Source organism: Felis catus, chromosome X (assembly GCF_018350175.1).
Source record: "Felis catus isolate Fca126 chromosome X, F.catus_Fca126_mat1.0, whole genome shotgun sequence".
In the NCBI taxonomy this organism is placed as follows: domain Eukaryota; kingdom Metazoa; phylum Chordata; class Mammalia; order Carnivora; family Felidae; genus Felis; species Felis catus.
The window spans coordinates 117,924,948-117,938,351 of NC_058386.1; the positions used below are offsets into that span (position 1 = coordinate 117,924,948).

At 37.1% G+C, this 13,404-nt stretch overlaps 1 pseudogene; it reads right to left on the minus strand.

Annotated features, from left to right (window-relative positions):
* Positions 1–1,508: 1,508 nt before the first annotated feature.
* The window catches only part of LOC123383259, a 166,433-nt pseudogene continuing 154,537 nt past the window's right edge, over positions 1,509–13,404 (minus strand).

Below are 13,404 nucleotides of genomic sequence, written 5' to 3' on the forward strand. Positions count from 1 at the left end.
TATTCCATTATAGAAATATACCCAGCCCTGGTTGTTTTGTATTCTGCAGCTTAAGTATTAAATATACTACTGATATGAACATTTTTGCAGATGTAGCCTGATGTATATATTTACTAGAATTACCCAAGGCCTATAGCAAGGAGTGCAATTTATGGTCATAGTGCAGGTATACCTTCCCTTTTCCCAAGTTGTAGCAATTTCTCATCCTACCATAAGTGTATGAGATTTCTCTTTGCTCCATAGCCAGGATAACTTCAATATAAATGCTTTAATTTCCACCCTGTCAGCACAGTGCCTGACGCGGGGCTCGATCCCATGGAACCATGAAATCATGATCTGAGCCAAAATCAAGAGTCAGACACTTAAACTGAGCCACCCAGATAACCCACTGAATTGTATTTTTTAAAAAATATATTCTGGGGGCGCCTGGGTGGCTCAGTCGGTTGAGTGTCCGACTTCAGCTCAGGTCATGATCTCACGGTTTGTGGGTTTGAGGCCCACGTCGGGCTCTGCGCTGACAGCTTGGAGCCTCGAGCCTGCTTCCTATTCTGTGTCCCCCCCCCCCCCGCCCCTCCCCTGCTCATATTCTGTCTCTCAAAAAAAAATATTTTAAAAATATTTAAAATAAATAAAATATATTCTGATTAAGAGTCTTTGTTGATTATGTATGTTCAGCAAGTACTTCATTCCATTGTCTTTTTTCATTTTCATTTATATGTTTTGCTAAAGAGAAGTTCTTTAATGTGGACATTTTCACCAGCTTCCCTCTAGAAGTCTATTTTTTCTCTCATTTTTTGTTCATTTTGTTTTCCACACAAGTGAAATCTTACGGTATTTCTTTGTCTGACTTATTTCACTCAGATTTATACCCTCTAGGTCTATCCATATTGTTCCTAATGGCAAGATTTCATTTTTTATAGCTGAGTAATATTCCATTGTGTGTGTACATACACACATGTATATACACATGTATGTACACACACACACACACACACACACCACTTCCTTTTCCATTCATCTACTGATGGATACTGGGTTGCTTCTCGGTCTTGGCTATTGTAAATAATGCAAGGGTGCACGAACCTTTTCTAATTTGTGATTTTGTTCTCTTTAGGTAAATAAACAGTAGTGGAATTACTGGATCATATGGTAATTCTATTTTTAATTTTTTGAGGAACCTCCATACTGTTGTCCAAAGTGCCTCCCCCAACTTACATTCCTACCAACAGTGCATGAGAGATCCTTTTTCTCCACATCTTCAACTAAGTTATTTTTTAAATTATTTACTTATTCTGAGAGAGGGGGCAGGGGAGGGGCAGGGAGAGAAGAAGAGAGAGAATCCCAAGCAGGGTCCACACTGCCAGTGCAGAGCCCGACGTGGGGCCTGAGCTCAAGAACTGTGAAATCATGGCTGGAGCCAAAATCGAGAGTCGAACACTTAACCTACTGAGCCACCCAGGCACCCTGTTGTTCGGGTTTTTAAGTTTAGCCATTCTCACAGGTGATATCTCAGTGGTTTCAATTTGTATTTCTGTGATGACTAGTGATGTTGAACATCATTTCATGGGTCTGTGGGCCACCTGTTAGGTCTTTGTAAAAAAAAAAAAATGTCTATACAGTATCTCCGCCTGTTTCTAGTTGCATTATTTGGGTTTTTTGGTGTCGTGTTGGACAAATTCTTTATATGTTTTGGATATGAACCCTTTATCAGATGTATCATTTGCAAATCTCTTCTCCCATTCAGTAGGCTGCTTTTTGGTTTTGTTGATGGTTTCTTTTGATGTATCATATATGTATTTATGAATCAGATACATAAAATGTGAGGGGAGAGTAAAACTTAGTGCTTTTAGAATGGGTTCAAACTTAAGTGGCCATCAACTTGGTATAGACCACCACATGCATAAAATATTATTAGGGAACCTAATGGTGACCACAAATCAAAAACTTTTGATAGATACACAAAAAACAAAGAGAAACATCCAAGCATATCACTAAAGAAAGCCATTAAACTACAAGGGAAGAGCATAGGACAAAAAAAAAAAAACTACAGAAACAACTGTAAAACAGGTAACAAAATGGCAGTAAGTACATACCTACCTATCAATAATGACTCTGAACATAGATAAAATAAATTCTCCAATCAGAAGACAGAGGGTCACGGAACAGATAAAAAACAAGACTCATCTATATGCTGCCTACAAGAGACACTTCAGACTAAAGACATTCAGATTGAAAGTGAAGGCATATAAAAACACTTACCATGCAAATGCAAGTGAAAAGAAAGCTGAGGTAGCAACATTTATATCAAATAAAACACACTTTAAGACAAAGACTGTAATAGGAAACAAAAAAGGACGCTACATGAGGATAAAGGAAGTAATCCAACGAGAGGATGTAACAATTGTAAATACTTATACACCCAACATGAAAGCACTCAAATATAAACTATTAACATACATAAAGGAAGAAATTGACAGTAACCCAATAAAAATAGGGGGTATTTTCTTTGAGGTGGTTGCCATCTTTATTGCTTTGGATTTGGGGGTGTGGGGGCAGGTGATCAGGAGCTCTTAGTGGGGCCACCTGCTTCCTCTTCACCATGATAGGCTTCTGGCTATACAGGATGGCACTAGCTTTCTGAATGGCAGATCTGGGCAGTACTCCTCCTTGGGGATCATGTGCCTGATGCTGCTGAGGGTGGCCCAGGCTTTCTCATTAATGGTGGTCCACATGGAGGAGGTGGTAAGTTTTCGCTGGCCAGATCGTGGCTCCATGACCACCACTACACCTTCGCTGTTGGCCACCGGCTCCATGCCCACAGTCTTGTGGTGATAATCGGCCCATTGTAGCAGAAGGAGTTGTGAGCCTTCAGGTTATTGGGTTCGGTGCTGTATGTCTGCTGGATCCTCTGGATCAGGAGGGCGGGACAGTTTTGCATGACCATCCACTGCAGTTGGGCAGACATAGCCATTCCTCTCACTATGGCATTGGGAGACGGAAAGAACAGTAATAGTAGGGGACATTTGCACCCCACTTAGAGCAATGGATACATCATCCACACAGATAACACAGAGAAGGTGGTTTTGACTAATACATTTGACGAGATAAATCGAACAGACGTTCAGAACATTCCATCCAAAAACAGAGGAGTGTGCATTTTTCTCAATTGCCTTTTTCTTTATTCTAAAGTCCTATTTCAAAAACTATTTAATGGCTATGGATATCACTGTTTTCATCTAAAAGATGCATAGTCCTGCCTTTGCATTTAGGTCTACAACTTAAGTGGACTGGATATTTGCATGTTGAGTGAGGTAGGGTTATACTTTTCTCATTTTTGAAACGGGTATCTAACCATCCAAGCTCAACTCATGGAAATGAACATCTTTTCACATGATTCTGCAGTTAAAATCCAAACGTGCATATGTGCAAGGGTATTTTGTGGGGCTCTATTCTATTTGTTTTTTTTTTTTTCTGTGAACAGGCCACATTGTCTGAATTATCAAAGGCTTTAAATGAGCCTGATGTCTAGAAGACAAGGTCTACCTACCTTGTTTTAAGAGCGTGCTGTTAGTGGATCTCTGAACTTCAATATACATTTTATAATTTGGTTGTTACAAAAAAAAAGTGGGAGTTTATGGTGAATGCACTGATCCTATACATTTGCAGAAAATTGACACCTTTACAATATTGATGTTGACAGTGAACCTTAATTTCCATTTATTTCCACCTGATTTAATTTCACCCAGTTTTAATAATACTGCCCTAAGAGAATTTACACTTTTCTTAAATCTAACATCATGTTTGTAAAATTATAAATTGTGTATTTTAAAAATATTTTTTTACTATTTTTTTTTCTCATTTTAAAGACATTTCTCAGAGGGCTTTTAGGTTTAAAACAAAATTGAGGGAGGTACAGAGATTTCCCATATACACCCTGCACACATGCAGGGCACCCCCCACGATGAATGTCTCTCACCAAATAGTACACTTGTTACAATTGATAAACCTAACATGAACACATCACGATCACCCATAGTTTATATGATGATGATGATGGTTCATTCTCAGTCTTCTACATTCATTGTATGGGTTGGAACAAACTCATAATGATATCATGCAAGGTATTTTGACTGCCCTAAAAATCCTGTTTTCTGTCTATTCATGCCCTCCCTCCCACAGTAACCACTAATTTACTGTATCCATACTTTTGCCATTTCCAAAATGGTCATGTGGTTGAAATCACGTGGTACGTAGCCTTTGTAGATTGGTTTCTTAAACCTAGTGATGTGTACAAGAGGCTGTTTTACCGTATTTTCAATGCCTGAGAGCTCACTGTCTGGAAGTATCAGTGTATTTACCCAATGACCTACTACAGAGCATTTTGGTTGCTTCCAAGTTTTAGCAATGAGATATAAAACTGCTATAAACATCTGTGTGCAGTTTTTTCCCCCTACAAAGAGAGTTTTCAAATCTTTTGTGTAAATACAAAGGAGCGTTAATTGCTGGATCCTACACGAACCACCAGTTTAGATTTGTATGAAACCACCAAACTCTCTTCTAAAGTTGTGCCATTTTTCATTTCCGCTAGCAGTGAATTAAAGTTCTCATTGCTCCACATCCTGACCACACTTGGTGTTGTCCGTGTTACAGATTTTTGCCATTCTAATGGGCACGCAGTAGTAGCTCACCGCTGTTTCAATCTGCATTTCTCAGATGATACAGGACGTGGATCGCCTTTTGATGTGATTTGCCAATCATATACCTTCTTTGTGAGGTGCCTTTGTCCCATTTTTTATAGGGTTGTTATGTTTTCAAATCGAGTTTTAAGAGCTCTTGGTACAGTTTGGATAAAAGTACTTTATCATGTGTTGTTTGCAAATGTTTTTCTCCCTGTTTATGCCTTGTCTTACTCTCTGGGTATTTTAAAGTGCAAAAATTTTTAGTTTTAATGAATTGCAGCTTCTTTCTTTCATAAATGTCTTTGGTGTTGTATCTAAAAAGGCATCATCAGACTCAAAGTCACCTAGGTTTCCTCCTGTGATATCTTCTAGGAGTTTTGCATTTTACATTTAGTTCTACGAACCATGTGGAGTTAATTGTTGTGACAGGTGTAAGGTCTGTGTGTAGATTTTGTCCAAGTGGATGTCCACTTGTCCCAGCGCCATTTGTTGGAGACACTACCTTGCCTCCGTTTTGTTGTGCCTTTGCTCTTTTGTCAAAGATCAGCTGACCATATTTATGGGGGTATACTTCTGGGCTCTTCATTCTGTTACATTGATCTATTTACCTATTCTAATGCCAACACCACACTTTCTTGATTACCTTTATATTAAGTCTAAAAGGCAGTGTCAGACTTCCAGCTTTGTTCTTCAATTGCAATGTCATGTTGGCTCCTGTGGGTATTTTCACTCTCCCTGTAAACTTCAGAATCAGCTTTTCAATATCCACAAAAAGTGACTTTCTGGGTTTATAATTCAGATTACCACAAATCTATACGTCATTTTGGAAGAAAATGACATCTTGGCAATAATTACTATTCCCATCTAATAACACAAACTACCCATTTAACTCTCAATATAATTTTCCTTATGTAGATCTTGCATAAATTGTTAGATTTATACCTCAGTGTTTCATTTTGGGGGTTGCTCATGTAAATGAGATTGTGTTTTCAGGTTCCACTTGCTCATTGTTGGTAGCTAGGAAAATAAGTGACCTAGGAAATATATTAACCTTCCTATAATCCCTTACTAGTTTCAAGAATTTTTGTTGGTTATTTTGCATTTTGTGCAAAAATGAACCATGAACAAAAAGTTTTAGGTCTCCATTCTGAACCTCTATGCACTTTATTCCTTTATCTTGCATTACTATATTAGCAAAGACTTCCAATACCATTGGAAAGGAGTGGTGAGAGGCGGTATCCTTGCCTTGAACCTCATCTTAGTGGGAAAGCTTCAAATTTCTCACCATTCAATGTGATATGACCTATATAGGTCTTTCTGAAGTCTTTCTCAAGTTGATACATTTTGCCTTCCTTCCAAGTTTACTGAGATTTTATCACGAATGAGTGTTGGATTTTGAGAAATGCTTCTTCTGTATCTATTAACATGATCATGAGATTTTAACTTTTTAGTTTGTTAATGCGATGGATTGATTTTAGAAAACTGAATCATCCTTATACATCTGGAATAAGTCCCACTTGATAAAGGTGTATAATTTTCTTGGTTTGGATTGTATTTGCTAACATTTTGTTGAGCCTTTTTGCCTCTGAGGTCATGAGACATATTTGTAGTTTTATTTTGTTGTAATATCATTGTATGCTTCTGGCATTATGATAATGCAGGCCTTATACAAGGAGTTCGGAAACACTGCCTCTGCTTCTATTCTCTGGAAGATGTTGCACTGGTGTAATTTCCTCCTTAAATATTGTACAGAACTCACCGGTGAACACATTTGTCCTGGTGCTTTCTATTTTGGAAGTTTATTTATTGTACCTTTACATTTTTAAATACGTAATGGTGTATTCACATCTCATGGACGTTCTTGTGTAAGTTTTGGCAAAGAGTGTCTTTTCAAGGAATTGGCCCATTTCCTCGTATTATTCAAATGTGTGAGCACAACGTTGTTGAGTATTTAACAGGCTTTTAGTTTCCACGGGACGTATAGTAGTGACCACTTTTCTCTCGCAGTATTACTAATTTGGTTCCAATTTCTTTTTCTCTTCTCTGAGTTTGGCTTTCCTTGATCTCTTTGAGGAACATGCTTTAGGTTTCCTTCATTGACTCTACTATTTCCTGTCTTCACTTTCACTGATTTATGCTCTGAGTCTTATTTTCTTCTGCTTACCCTGGATTTAATTTGCTGTTGATGCTTTTGTTTCCTAGGGTGAACGCTTTGATGAATGACTTTAGATCTTTTAGAATATATGCCTTCAGTGCCAGAAATTTCTCTTCTGTGTATTGCTTCCTTTGCACCTCAAAACTTTTGTTAATTTGTGTTTTCATTTTCATTTAGGGGAAATATATTTTAATTTCTCAAGATTTTTTTTACATTTTTTAAAACTTTTATTTATTATTGAGAGACAGAGACAGAACATGAGCATGGGAGGGGACAGACAGAGAGGGAGACACTGAATCCGAAGCAGGCTCCAGGCTCTGATCTGTCAGCATAGAACCCGACGCAGGGCTTGAACTCACGAACCGTGAGATCATGACCTGAGCTGAAGTTGGACACTTAACCGACTGCGCAACCCAGGCGCCCCTCAAGATTTTTTTCTTTGATCCATGTGGCATTTAGCTCTGTGTAGTTTCATCTTCATGTTATTTTGAGAACTTCCAGTTACCTTTTTCTTAGTGATTTCCAGTGTAACACTACTGTGGTCTGATTTCTACTCTTTCAAATTTATTAAGGTAAATTTCATGCTCCCCAATGTGGTATATCTCACTGGATGTTTACCTTTGAGAACAATGTGTCTTCTGCTGTTATTGGATGAAGAATTCTAAATGTGTCAAATTATATACAGTTCGTTGTTGGTGTAGCCAAGGTCAACTCTGTCCTTTCTCATTTTCTGCCAGCTGGAACTACCCATTCGTAAGAGCAAGGTGTGGAGATCTCCAAGTATGATAGTGGATTTACCGGTTTCTTCTTTCAAGGTTACACTTGTACCTAACGAAGTTTGATGATCTGTTTTCACTCATGTACACATTAAAACAAAAGATAACATCCTGATCTGGCTTTGGCACCAGAGTAAATCTAACCTCATAAAATGAGTTTTGGAAGTTCCCTCCTCTTCAATTTATCAGAACAGTTTGAGGTTTGGTGTAAATTCCTCTTTAAATGTTTGTTAGTATTCATCACAGAAACCATTGGGTTATGGGCATTTCTTGTTGGGAGATTTTAATATTAAAATCTCCTTACATGTTAGTGGTCAGTTCAAATTTTCTATTTCTTCCTGATTTGGTCTCGGTAGGTTTTATGTTTCTAGAATTTTATCCATTTTTCCAGGTTATCCAATTTGTTTCCATATAATTGCTCATCGTAGTCTCCTGTGATCTTTTGTATTTCTGTGGTATCAGATGTAATGTCTCCTGTTTCATTCATAGGAGTTTTTTGGGGTCCTCTTTTATACTAATCTACCTAAAGGTTTGTTCATTTTCTTTGCACTTTCAAAAAGCCAACTCTTGGTTTTGATGAGCTTTTCTATTGTCTTTTTAGTCCCTGTTTGTGTTCTGATCTCCATGTTTCTAACATTGGGGTTCATCTGTTCTTTTTCTAGTTACTTCAGTGTAAAATTAGGTTAACTGTGATCTTTACTTTTACTTGTTGGTGTTTATTGCTACAAACTTCCCATTTGAACTACTCTTGGTATATCCATTATGTTTTGGTATGTCATGTTTCCATTTCCTCTTGTTTCAAGATACTACGCAATTTACACTTCTACTTTGACCTATGAATTGCTCAGGAGTGTGTTAATTTCCACACATCACACATTTGTGAATTTTCCAGCTTTCCTCCTGTTTGGATTTCTAGATTCTTATCTTATGGTTGGAATAAATACTTGGCATGATTTCCGTCTCCTTGCGTTTGCTAAGGCTTGTTATTACCTTTCTACTGCTTTCCATATTTATTTATCCAATCTTCAAATTTCATTTGGATATATATTTTATATGTTCATCTTATAAATATATTTTGAGATTTTTTATGTAGCATAGGGACAACTCAGTTGAAACATTGACATTATCAACCCTCTTACTTTTCAATGTTATACAAATATAGTGAACATAAAGATCTCTGTATCACATGGAAAGATCAGTATTTTCACAAACAGAATGTACCCGTACACTGGAAATACAAAAGACTGAAAAAATATTAAAAGCTAAAGAAGACTCTACATGTTCCCTTCCAAAAACTACCCCTCTAAAAAAATCACAATCGTAATTTCTAACTTCATAGTTATGTTTTGACAAATTTTGCACTTCACATAAATGCCATACTGTATAAACTCTTTGGAATAAGGATTTATTCATCTAACACCATATGTGGAAAACACTAACCATATTAAACATAGTTGTTAATCATTGCCAATTTTGGTATCCTAATATGTGATACATGATGAAATATTTATCCAGGATATAATTAGACATTTGGTTGCTTTCCAGTTCAGTGCTGTTATGGACCTTCTAGCATGTATATTTTAGTTAACATATGTATGCATTCCTTCTGTGAGTAGAATTAGTGGATCATAGGATATTATAAAATTTTGCAGATATCAAATTTTCAAAGAGTTTATAGTCATTTCTCACCAATGTAGGATCATTCTAGTTGCTTCACATTCTTCATATTCCTTGGAAATTTAGTCTATTTTTTTATGTGTTTAGTCTAATTTTATCCATTCTTATGAATATTTATGGTATCACATTATAAATTTAATTTTTATTTCCCTGATGTTCAGTAAAGTTAAGGACTCTTTCATAGATCTTTTTTTTAAGTTTTTACCTAAATTCCATTTAATATACAGTGTAATATCAGTTTCAGATATACAATATAGTGATTCAACACTTCCATACAACACTCCATGCTCATCACAGCAAGTGCCCTCCTTAATCCCCATCACCTATTTAACCATCCCCATCTCTGGTAACCATCCCCTACCCCCTCCTCTCTGGTAACCATCGGATTGTTCCATAGTTAAGAGTCTTTTTCTCGGTTTGCATCTCTCATTTTTCTCTTCCCTTTGCTTGTTTCTTTTCTTAAATTCTGCATGATTGAAATCATATGGTATATGTCTTTCTCGGACTTATTTCACTTAGCATAACACTCCCTAGCTCTATCTATTTAAGGGGCAAAAGATTTATGCGATCTGAAGAGAAACCAGAGTATCTAGCTCTGTTTAAATGTTGTTGCAAATGGAAAGGTTTCATTCTTTTTGCGGCGGAGTAATATTAAGGTGTGTGTGTGTGTGTGTGTGTGTGTGTGTGTGTGTGTGTGTATGTATGTACATCACCGCTTTGTTAATCATTCATTAAGTAATGGACACATGGGATATTGTAGATACTGCTGCTCTAAACACTACGATACATATACCCCTTCTGTATTCCTTGGGTTAAGTACCTAGTACTTCAATTACTGGATCGTAGGGTAGTTATATTTTTAACATTGAGGAATCTCCATACTGTTTTCCACAGTGGCTACACCAGTTTGCATTCCCACCAACAGTGCAACACAGTGCCCTTTTATCTGCATCTTTGCTAACACCTATTGTTTCTTCTGTTGTTGACTTTAGCCCATCACTTCACAGTGTCAGAATGCCTATCGTCGTGTTGATTTGCATTTCCCTGATGATCAGTGATGTTGACCATATTTTCATGTGTCTGTTGGTTATGTCTTCTTTTGAAAAATGTCTATTCATATCTTCTGGCCATTTTTAATTGAATTACTCATCTTTTGGGTGTTGAGTTTGATTAAATTCTTTACAGATTTTGGATACTAACCTGTTATCAGATATGTCATTTGCAAATATCTTCTCCTATTCCACAGGTTGACTTTTAGTTTTGTTGACTATTTTCTTCCATGTGCAGAAACATTTTGTTTTGATGAAATCCCAATAGTTTCTTTTTGCTTTTGTTTTCCTTGCCTCAAAAGACCTATCTAGGAAAAAGATGCTCTGGCCTATGTCAAAGAAGTTACCGCCTTGTTCTCCTCTAGGATTTTTATGGTTTCAGGTCTCAAATTTAGGTTTTTAACCCCTTTCCAATTTATTTTTGTTAATGGCATAATAAAGCGGTCTAGCTTCATTCTTTTGCATGTTGCTGTCCAGTGTCCCCAACACTATTGAAGAAACTTTTTCCCATTGGATATTCTTTCCTCCTTTGTCAAAGATGAATTGTCCATCTAGTTGTGGATTCATGTGTTTTCCTTTCTGCTCCATTTATATAGGTTTATTTTTTGTTTAAAGTTTATTTATTTAGAGAGAGCATGCATGAGTGGGGAAGAGGCAGGGAGAGGGAGAGAATCCTGATAGCACAGAGCACAATGAGGGGCTCGATCCCCAAAACCAAACTGTGAGATCATGTCCTGAGCCAAAATCAAGAGTGAGACACTTGACTGACTGAGCCACCCAGGTGCCCCTAAAGTTTCTATTTCTGGGCCAGCACCATACTGTTTTGATCACTATAGCTTTGTAATATAACTCGAAATCTGAAATTGTGATAAGTCCAGCTTTCCTTTGCTTTGCTTTATTCGGGGACTTTTGTGGTTCAATACACATTTTAGGATTCTTTGTTCTAGTTCTGTCAGAAATGCTTTGGGTATTTTGGTAGGGACTGCATTCAATGTGTTAGATTGCTTTGAGAAGTACGGACATGTTAACAACATTTGTTGTGATCCATGAGTATGGAATGTCTTTCCATCTCTTTAAATCTTCCATTTCTTCCATCCATGTTGTATACTCTCCAGACAGCAGGTCTTTCATCTCTTTGGTTAGGTTTACTCAGAGGCATCTTATTGGTTTTGGTGCAATTAGAAACGGGGTTGGCCCCTTAATTTCTGCTGCTGCTGCTTCATTATTGTGGTATAGAAATGCAACAGATTTCTGTGCATTGATTTTATACCTTGCAACTTTACTGGATTCATTTATCAGTTCTAGCAGTTTTGGGTGGATTTTTCTCAGTTTTCTACAAAGATTATCATGTCGACTGCAAATAAGGACACAGATTGACTTCTTCCTTGCCGATTTGGGTGCCTTCTTTCTTTCTGTTGTCTGATTGCTAAGGCTAGGATGTCCAGTACTATCTTAAGTAACAATGGTGAGAGTAGACACACCTGTCTTACTCCTGACCACAGAGGAAAAGTTTCCTGTTTTTTTTCCCCATTAAGGGTGATATTAGCGGTCGGTTTTTCATACATAGGCCTTTATTATGTTGAGGCATGTTTCCTCTAATCCTACCTCATTGAAGGTCTTTATCATGCATGGATATTAAAGTTTGCCAAATGCGTTTTCTGCATCTACTGAAATGATCATATGGTTCTTATTCTTTATTAACATGGTGTATCACATGGACTGATTTGTGAATACTGATCCTCCCTTTCAACCCAGGAACAAATCCCACTCAATTGTGGTGAATTATTTTTAACTGTATCATTGGATTCCGTTTGCTACTATTTTATTGAGAATTTTTGCATTCATGTTCATCAGGCATATTGGCCTGCCGTTCTCTTTATTAGCGGAGTCATTATCTGGCTTTGGTCTCTTTATTAGTGGAGTCATTATCTGGCTTTGGTATCAGGTAATGATGGCCTCACAGAATGATTTTGGAAGTTTTCATTCCTTTTCTATTTTTTGGAAAGGTTTGAGCAGAGTAAGTATTAACTCTTTTTTAAGTGTTTGGGAGAAATCACCTAAGCCATCTGGCCCTGGACTTCTGTTTGTTGGGAGTTTTTTGATCACTGATTCCATTTTTTTTTTTTTTTTTTTTTTTTTTTTGCTGGTTATCAGTCTGTTCAAGTTTTCTATTTCTTCCTGTTTCAGTTTTGGTAGTTTTTACGTTTCTAGGAATTATCCATTTCTTTCAGGTTGTCCAACTTTTTGGCATATAGTTTTCCACAATATTCCCTCATAATTGTATTTCTCTGGTTTTGGTTGTTATATCCCCACATTTGTGACTTTATCCATTTAGTTCCTTTCTTTTTTCCTTTGGTAAGTCTTGACAGTGGTTTATCAGTTTTATTATTTTCTCAAAGAATAAGCTCCTGGTTTCATTGATTTGTTCTATTGTTTCCGTACCATTTATTTCTGCTCTAATCTTTATTATTTCCTCCTTCTGCTGGCTTTAGGCTTTGTTGTTTTTCTAGCTCCTTTGAGTGTAAAGTTAGGTTGTTTGAGATATTTGTTTCTTGAGGTTGACCTGTATTGCTATATACCTCCCTCTTGTTCATTTGTCTCCATGTAGATTTTAAATTTCTTCTTTGATTTCCTGGCTGACCGATTCATTGTTTAGTACCAGGGTGTTTAAGCTCCATGTACTTGTAGTCTTTCCAAGTTGTATTCTTGTGGTTGACTCCTAGCTTCACAGCATTGTGGTCAGAAAAGGCACATCGCAAAGCAAACTCGTGGCTGCCTGGAGGTAGGATGAAGACTGAAGGCAGGTGGGCACGGGGAACCCACGGCGTTGGGTGGTGATAGGAATGTTCCAACAATAGAGTGTGGTGATGGTTGCATAACTATAGAAAATACTAAAGCTCATCAAACCAAGCACATTACTTGGCTAAATTTTGTGTTATAACTCAATAAAGGTGTTTTTTAAGCAAAAAAAGGGGGGGAGGTGCATGGCATGACTTCAGTCTTTTTGTAATTGTTGAGGCCTGTTTTGTGACCTAATATTTGGTCTATTTTGGAGAATGTTTCACGTG